The sequence below is a fragment of the Anas platyrhynchos genome, chromosome Z (genome assembly GCF_047663525.1).
Source record: "Anas platyrhynchos isolate ZD024472 breed Pekin duck chromosome Z, IASCAAS_PekinDuck_T2T, whole genome shotgun sequence".
NCBI lineage: Eukaryota > Metazoa > Chordata > Aves > Anseriformes > Anatidae > Anas > Anas platyrhynchos.
This window is the reverse complement of record NC_092621.1, coordinates 11,284,769-11,293,236: the sequence shown is the minus strand read 5'-3', so window position 1 is coordinate 11,293,236 and position 8,468 is coordinate 11,284,769. Positions and strand designations below refer to the sequence as shown.

Below are 8,468 nucleotides of genomic sequence, written 5' to 3'. Positions count from 1 at the left end.
ATCGGCATCAGATAATACAAATACTGCAAATCCGACCTATCAATGTTGGGAGATCCATACTCATGAAATCACATTTAGCTAAGATTTTGATGCTCATGTTGCAGAAGAGGTGCACAACCTTCAGAAAGAGCAGGGGAAAAAAACGTATTGCTCAGATGTGTAAGAGAGGAATGTAAAACATTGCTGGCAGCCTCCAGAATTCCTGATTTCAGATGTAGACAAAGTCGACCTTTCCATAGAGACCTGCAGAGTAAACCCAACACGTGCAGCGCAGTATCTTTCCCACCTTTTGGCCCGATATCTAGCAGGCAGAAGCGGAGATAGATTTACATTACAAAACTGAATGCCAGCAGCTGCCTGTGAAAGTGCTTAGCAAAAGTGTTGTTTATGAGCATCGGCTTTGCTTCCACGGTGTGACCCTGCCAGGAGCCAAATGTGCTGCAGCAGGAGCGCTTCGTAAACGTTATCTCACGGCTGGGATGGAAAACGGGGGGAAAACGGGTCTGCCTGACTTTACAGAGATTTAAACGATGTTGTTATGGAGGAGGAGAAAGAGAAAGCAAAGACCCCACTCCAAAACAAGGGCTTGGTGCCCGTCTGGTTATCAGCACGGGCGCTGCAGTCAAGAGCAAACATCTTCAAAGGAGCGGCAGGCAGAGCATCTGGGCCAGATCGCCGTGCGACTACCTGCTGCAGCCTGTAATAAAGACAGCCCTTTAGAGATGCTGTGGTAGTTCTGAGCTCTTATTTATTTATTTTTAGATTAGGCTTTAGAACAGCAGGCCTGGAAGCGTGCTCCCTGCCTCGGACGGGGCATGAGCCAGGAAGGGACTCTGGCTTGAGAGAAACCAGAGCTGCTGACCGCTTCCTTTCGCACTGCTGGGAAGAGTGGACCTAAAAAGCAACTGAACATTAAAAAACGTGTTTCCACTTTAACAATCTGAAGTTTTGAGTAAAGAAGGAACTTTTTTTTTTTTTTTTTCTAATTAAAAAAAGATTTTTTTTTTTTTTTTGGTGAGTAATTCAGCGTTCGCTCCAACCCTCATTTTGGAAACAGCGCTTCCTGCTGAGCGACACCGAGAGATAAAAGCGATACGGGGGAAAAACATTTTAGGGACTTGTCACCAGCCCGGCGCGCCCCCAGACGTGACCGCAGCGCACGGTGGGCGGCTCGGGGGGAGGAGGGGGGTGAGGGTCCAGCCGATCCGACCCCAGCCTCCCGGTTGGTGCCGGGGTGGGATCCACCGGGGTGCTCTGGGGGATCCCCCCGGGGGGGTGGATTAGCGGCACCGCCCCGTGCGGGGCTCGGTCGCTGCCCGCCCCGTCGGGCCGCCCCTCTCGGGAGCCCCGCGCCGCCCGTCGGGGCCGCCCCCGCCGCTCCCCGGGCCGGGTGCGGAGCGGTGCGGAGCGGCGAGGAAGGCGGCGAGGGAGCGGCTGCCCCCGGGGGCGGGCGGGTGTCGGCCCCCCCTCTCCCTCCACGGCCCCTCCGAGGTGAGTGGGGGGCGCGGAGGGGAGCGAAGAGGGTCGGTGCTTGCCCCCCCACCTCCCCGGTGTCGGCTTTGGTCCTGCGGGGAGGGGGCTTTGCGGGGCTTTGCGGGGCTTGGTGCTCCCCCCTTGCACCGGTTGGGGGCTCCCCCCCTGCCGGTACCGACCTGCTTCATCCCCCCCCCCCCGGCACGGTGCCAGGGGGGCTTCGTCTCCGGGGGTCGGTGGGTGCCTCCCCCATTGCCCTGGGGGCTCCATCTCCTGGGGTCTGGAGGGTGCATCCCACAACTTTGGGACTGGGGTGCTTCCCCTCCCCACCGGGGGGTCGGTGGGGTGCTACCCCCGTGACCTATACCTAGGGGGGTGCATTCCCCATGGACCAAGAGGACCCCGTGCCCTGGGGCCAGAGGGTCGCATCTCAGTGTAGGTCAATGGGGTGCAGCCCCACAGGTGCTATTAGGGTCCATCCCCCAGGGTTGGGGTGGTCCAATCCCTGCAGGGCTCAGTGGGGTGCATCACCGGGGCTGGGGGGTGCTTGTGGGGTCCCCTTTTGTCCTGCCTTTGCTTTGCTGCCCCCCGTGCACCCACGTGGAGGGCAAGGATCTCCGTCACCTTCTGTGACATGCGGTGGATTAGGTCCTGTGTGTGTGTGACTGTCTCACAGCGCAGCCTGGCTCTGGGATATGGGCAAGAGGGGTGGCAGTCCCATAAATCCCCCTCCTCATCCCTCCCCCCTCCACCTGCCTGCATGCAGCAGACTGATAAAATCAGACAGCATGAAACATCTGGCTGCTTTTTTCTCTGTTTTTTTTTTTTTTTTTTTTTTTTGCTCCCCCCCCAATCATCAGAAAGTAGTTCTCTGTGTCATTAAATACTCCCGTCTGCACAGAGCAGGCTGTGGTACATGCGGTGTTGTGAGCCTGGGAGCAGCTGTGGATGAGGTGAGGGAGAGGAAAACATCGAGACCCGACCTCAAACTCTGAAGTTAACTGTGGTGCCTCTCCTTCGGGTGGCCGGGGTGCTCGGTACAACCTGTCTCAGCCTGTAACTCGGGGATCAGTCTGCTTGGCTGCCAAAAGCTCTGGTGCCCCTTAGAAGGTGCCATAAATCTATCAATGAGCCTAATGTAGCTGTTAACCTCAGTGCTTCCCCTCGGTAGCCTTTTAATGAACTGCAGCCCCCTCAAATTTCCCCCAGCGTGCTGTCAGGTCCCTGCTGCTGGCTGGGAGAGCGAGGGAGGGGAGGAAGGGGACACCCCTGCGACACTCTTGCTCCCTGTCCCCTCTGCACTGCTGGGGTGTTGGTACAAGGGGTTCACGCACTGTGGTGGGTGCAGGGGGCTGAGGTGCCCTCTCCAAGGTCCCTGCACCAGCCTCTGGGTTTCAGCAGAGCCATCAGGGCTTGGGCATGGGCTTGGGTTTCGTCTGCCCCTGGCAAAGGAGCAGCTGCAAGAAGATCTTGTTAAACTTGCCTGCTTTGGTCAAAGTTCCTTTACCTTCATTTTAAGGTAAATGGCAACACCTGTGTGCCCCCTGTAACCCTCCCTTTCATGCCGAGGATGCACTAAATTGCAAAGATTGTGCTAATCCCCCCAGAGGACTCACTGGACTTACTGTTTATTCGTGGAGTGGCTTCTCCCTCTCTCATGTGGTTCTTGCACTGGGCATGTTGTCTGTTCAGTGGCCGAAGCTCAGTGTGTGGAAGAATAGCCTGCAATATTACTGAGTTAATTTTCTGAAAAACAAAATGCCTAAATGCAAATAGGATGTAAAACGTGTCTTTGAAGTCTTTTTTTCTCTAAAATTATTCAATGCTTAGCCTGGAGGAAACCTATTCTTTCACTTTTATAAAACTCACCAACGTTTTACAGAAGTAGGATGTGATTCCTTTTTTTTTTTTTTTTAATTTAAAAGAAGACCTAAAAGTCTTTTGATTTTCGTGACATGGGGCCCTTTTATGTTCCCTTTACAATGTTGGTGGGGGATTGCTACTCTAAAAACTATGAGCAGACATTCACACTGGAAAGGCTTTCCTAGAAATGAGGAGAGCGGTGGCAGCAATCTCACCGAGCAGGTATCTCTTGCAGGATTGTTTGGCAATGCTGGTTGAAGTCAAGTGTCTGTGTTGTAAGGGCCAAATTTAAAAGGACTTTAGAGTTGCATGTCTACATAGTATTGCAGTTGGTGTCTTGCTAGATTTTCAGTAGCTTTATAGAATAAAGAAATGGCTCCAGGTAGGAGTCTGGCTGGGTGCAAGAGTGCACAGTGATGGAAGGCTTTAAAGTGAGGTCCATCCGCCTTAGCTCATCTGCACAAGGTTTGTGAAACACTTTGCTCAACTTATTTTAAGTAAAATTGGCTCTACTTTCTGCCTTTAAAATACAAGTTGTGACATCTGTGAAAGAAATGTCTTGCTTTTATTTTTGTTACTGGTTTGGCCATAAATCTTGTATAAACCACACGTATCGGCTCTTGAAAGGTCAGTCAAGTTGCCCTAAGTCAAAAGCAGTAGATTTTATCCACAGAAATATACAAAATGGTCTTATAATGCAGGCATATTTGCAAATTGTTTATTTATGCCATTGCTAAATATACGTTTCTGTGCTATATTTGTACACGATTCTATACTGATATTTCTAAATGCCTTCAGTATAGGGCTTGTTCTTTCTCCAGGCTTCCTGCAGGTGCTAATTGGCGCTCAATATTGCGTTCTTACCCCAAATGGGTTCACACTACTTACAAACTCTATTAGACAAATGCAGAATTAAATAAATAAATAAATATATATATATATATATATAAAATAGAACTGGTCAGCAGTAAAAGTCAGGAAATACAGAGGCTGAGACTCCAACAGCAATATTAACTTGGCTGCAGTGCACATCCTGTGAGCTCTTTAATGGCATATGTCTCATAATGTAAACAGGAATAAGCACGTAGATTAATATATGCAGAGAGAGAGCAGAAAAGAGCATTTTTCTGAATTTGACCCCCTTGTCCATGTGAGAGCTGGCTGCTGTGTAGAGCCTGGGAGAGCCTGGCACTGCATTACAGCGTGCTGGGCACCGACTCGGACGTACCTGCTTGCTGACAGAGGGAAAGTGACAGCAGTGGATGAGTAAATTGAGGTTTGTTTCTCTTGAAACAGTATCATTTTAACGAACTGCTTTTTGTTCCCTGTGGTTTGTTGGTTGTACGGTGTATGATCCTTACAGCATTCCCTGTTTTGTTATTCCCAGCTGGTGTGTCCAACATGCTGGGCTCACATAGTGCCTGTCCTCACCTTGCTGAGTTTCTGCCTCCCACTCCCATTGCCCATGCACCACAGTAACAGCTCTTCTGTCTGATTTTGACTGGATCATGTACAAAAGTGCTTATGTTAATACTGTGCTTTAACACAGATCCGCATGGACCAAGCATTATTGCTCTGAATGTTGCGTTGTCTTCATTAAAAAATTGCCGTATGAATACATTGCACGAAGCTGATGCATTTAGCCTGAAGGTCGAGGAATCTAATCTGACCTTCGCCATGTCACAAGACATCGTATCTCGTGCAGCTCCCGCTGCACGGAGCCTGAGGTTTGCATGCGATGTGGAGCCAGCTAGGGCAGCCCGCGGTGGTTCAGCAGCAGCTCCCAGCACTGACAGAGGTGGTTCGGGTGAATAAAATTAATTTGTGGTTACTACCCGGAATAAAATAATTGTAATTTTTCTCTTTAAAACAGGCTCCTCATCTATTGCTGATACGCTGATATTGCTATCTTGCTTTGCAAAGGAGGCAGGAGAAGGCCTGTAATTCCACAAGCTAATGCCTCTGCTGTCATACCTGCCTAATTGCCATGGCTCCTTCTTGGTGCAGCCTCCCAGATAGGCTGCTGTGGTAAGGTATGCCAGCTGTGCTTAAATTTTATTACTATTTGCTGTGGCCAGCACTTGATTAACTTTCCCTGCCGTGTTAGACAGTTAGCAAAGGGGATTAGTACCTGGGCGGGTTACAGCATTTATTGTGTGTGCTTAATCTAAATTCCTCTCGAAATGGAATTGTATTAAACTAATTTGGCAAAAACTTTGAAATGACAGCAAGGCTACTTTTGGTAATTGATTTTTTTTTTTTTTTTGTCTCCAATTGAATAACTGTGCATTATTAAAATGCCAGTGATTCACACTGACAGAGCAGTTCAGATCAGGCAGTGTCAGGATCCCCCTGGGTTTTGGCTTTGGCCATATTTGCCTGGTGGGAAGAGCAGGTAGGCAGGACTTTGGGTCCCATCACGGGGAGTGGCCAGGTGTCCTCTGTCAGCGCTCAGAAATGGAGCGGTGCCTGTCAGGATTTGTGCGGGGGAGGTTTCCAGAAAGAAAAATGGAGAAAGTGTAGAAAACAGAGTCTCTAACTGGATTAAAGACTTGTGAAACTTCCGCCGCTCTGCAAAAAAAAAAAAAAGCCCACAATTTGACATCCTCCCTGTCTCAGACCAGCACAAAAAATCTATTCAGTATTACATTTTAATCATATTCCACACAAAAGACTTTTGCTGTGCTGTTTAAAACCCAGCCTCCTTTCAGCCTGTGCTCTGTCGGGATGTTTTCATCTGAAATGGACTGCTGCGGCTGACTGGAGCAGTCTGAAAAAACAGTGCTAACCTTCCTTCCTGACACTTCAATCGTGCCATCCACTGTGTGAAACTAGGGCATAAATGCATTAACGCTTGTCACTGGGAAGAAAATCCCATCCGTGATGGGGACCAGAAGAGAGTGATTCTTAGATTCATGATACAAATCGGTTCATTATTTATTTCAATCAAAGTCTGTAGGTGCTGTTATAATGAAAAATTGAAGCGCACTTTGCAGAATAAATGTGAGCTGACGCTGTGCCAGCCCCAAAGCCTTCCTGACCTACAAAACGAAGGAGAGCTTTGATGCTCACTTCACTCTCCGCAAAGTCTCAGACGAGCGGGCTTTGCCCAGGAGATTGACAGAGTCAGGCCCTATTAAAACAGATGCTGAACCCTCTTTGGTTGCTGTTGTGTTCCAGGGAACACATCCTGCTGCTGCCTCCCGGTGTTACACATCTGCTCAAGAGCATCTGTCCAGCTGCTTGGTCTTCTGTAAATGCTTTGGCGTGCACTGGGTGCTGGCTTACCAGTACCACCATCCTTCTGCAAGATGTCTACAAGTTCAGCAGTGTTCCCATCTTCTCAGCCTCCAGGGTAGATGGGCAAAATGCAGCCCATTTGGGATCAGGGTTCTCCTGGCCTCCAGCTGTGTGCAGGTGTAGCAGCTGTATAAATCAGCCATCGCCATCTGACCACAGTTAAGAGGTTAACACACTGCTGCTTCTCTCTGCTCCTGGAGCAAAAGTGACTGCCTAGTGGAGTGGGGTAGGTCTGGCTGTGATACAGTTATATATTTTAGTGGTTGTGGTGGTCTTGGGATAACCAAGCAGCATGATCTGTTGGGGTATTTGCGTCTTTTTCAGTACAATCAAAGATCAAGGAGAGACTTCAAAATGGTGTGGGTTTCGAGAGAGTTTCTGTCCAAAGTCTGCACCAAAACACAGCGCTCAAAGTCTTTCCTTACTTAATGCAAGCCTAATGCTCAGTGTAGCCCCAGCATCTCCTCAGTGTCCCCTGTGGCAGCACAGGACCCGTGGCAGCACCTTGCTCGTTGTAGTGCCCGGCCATCATCCCATCAGCTTCACCAGGGGCTGGCAGGGGCTCTGATGGCAGCAGACCTCGCATTGAAGACTAAAGCCCCTGTCTGGTCCATGCTCAACTGCCAGCATGAAGGATGTCAGATGACAAGTGGGACAGGTATTAGACATTAACCAGCTGTTTGGCTTTAAAATATTAATCCTGCTCTTACTCCCTTTCTTACCCGTTTTCCCAGCATGACCAGGTTGGAAGGACTGGAGGCTTTCATGACTGATTACCTGTCTCATGGTCATCCATAGCCCAAATCTGCAGTGCCAGCTTCCAGCTCTTGAGCACTCACAGGTATTTCTGCTGGGAACGTGCTCACCATGTTTATGCAGGAATACAACCTTGCGGGTGAGCTGACTTCAGGCCAACTTTCAGTTTTCCTTCCAGGCTCCCAACAGCATAGACTATATTATCCTTCCTTTAATCATCTTCCCCACCCTTTACTCTTCTAGTCTTTGCAGAAGAAAAACAAAGCATCTCATGCACACCACTGAGGAACCTTCCTCCATATGTATTATATTTGGATCCTCCGCTACTTGGGATGAGGAGCTGAGCAGGAACATGTCTTTGTAGGTACGATGGGGCCTGGGCAGTGGGATGAGATACAGCACATCCTATTCCAGCAGCAATCCGCCTCCCAGTTTGCATGGAGTAACACCCCTTTCTTCTCTGAATAGAAGAAAGGGGTGTCACCACGCTCATCTGGAAGTAAATAAACGCAGCAAACCAATGGGTGGCACTGCTCCAAAAGGCACGGTTATCCCGGCTGGTGTGCTGTCGCTCCTGACAGGTGTGGGGCTGCGGGGAGCTGGGTGTGATGGGCTTGTCTTGGCCCACAGCCTTTCCTTTCAGCCCGTGCCAGCATGTTCATCAAAGGAGGTAAACCTCCATGCACTGCCTAGCCGTAAGCATGGTGAATGACAGCTCCTGGGTAACTCGGATGGAAAGGACCTGCTGGGTCATCTAGCCCTTTGCTCTGCTTTCAAAAGGATCCTTCCTAATTAAAGCACGACTGGTGATTGCAAGATGTCTTGTTTGGGTGGTTTAATAAATTACCTCCCTCCCTGCGAAAGAGAAAGTGTATTTACTAATGTGGCTGTAAACGTCTCAGCTGTGGGGTGGTTATTTACTGCACTATTTTAATGCAAATGTTTGTGGTGGTTTGCATTGATCTTACAGGCAGCACACACAAATTTTATTTGTGGTGTATTTAGGCGTATTTTTTCCTCCTTCCTGCTGTATCTGTTCCACTGTACATTGTGCAACAGAAACTGCTTGATGTGTA

The 8,468-nt window shown here is 49.3% G+C and overlaps 1 protein-coding gene across 5 annotated transcripts in view; it reads left to right on the top strand.

Moving 5' to 3' along the window:
- Positions 1-1,338: 1,338 nt before the first annotated feature.
- Positions 1,339-8,468, top strand: part of PDZD2 (PDZ domain containing 2) — a 199,398-nt gene continuing 192,268 nt past the window's right edge. For all 5 annotated transcript variants that reach the window (XM_072030849.1, XM_038170446.2, XM_038170444.2 and 2 more), the window contains exon 1: positions 1,339-1,491. The gene's annotated coding sequence lies outside the window, so the exon portion shown is untranslated. The remainder of the gene's footprint in view (positions 1,492-8,468) is intronic.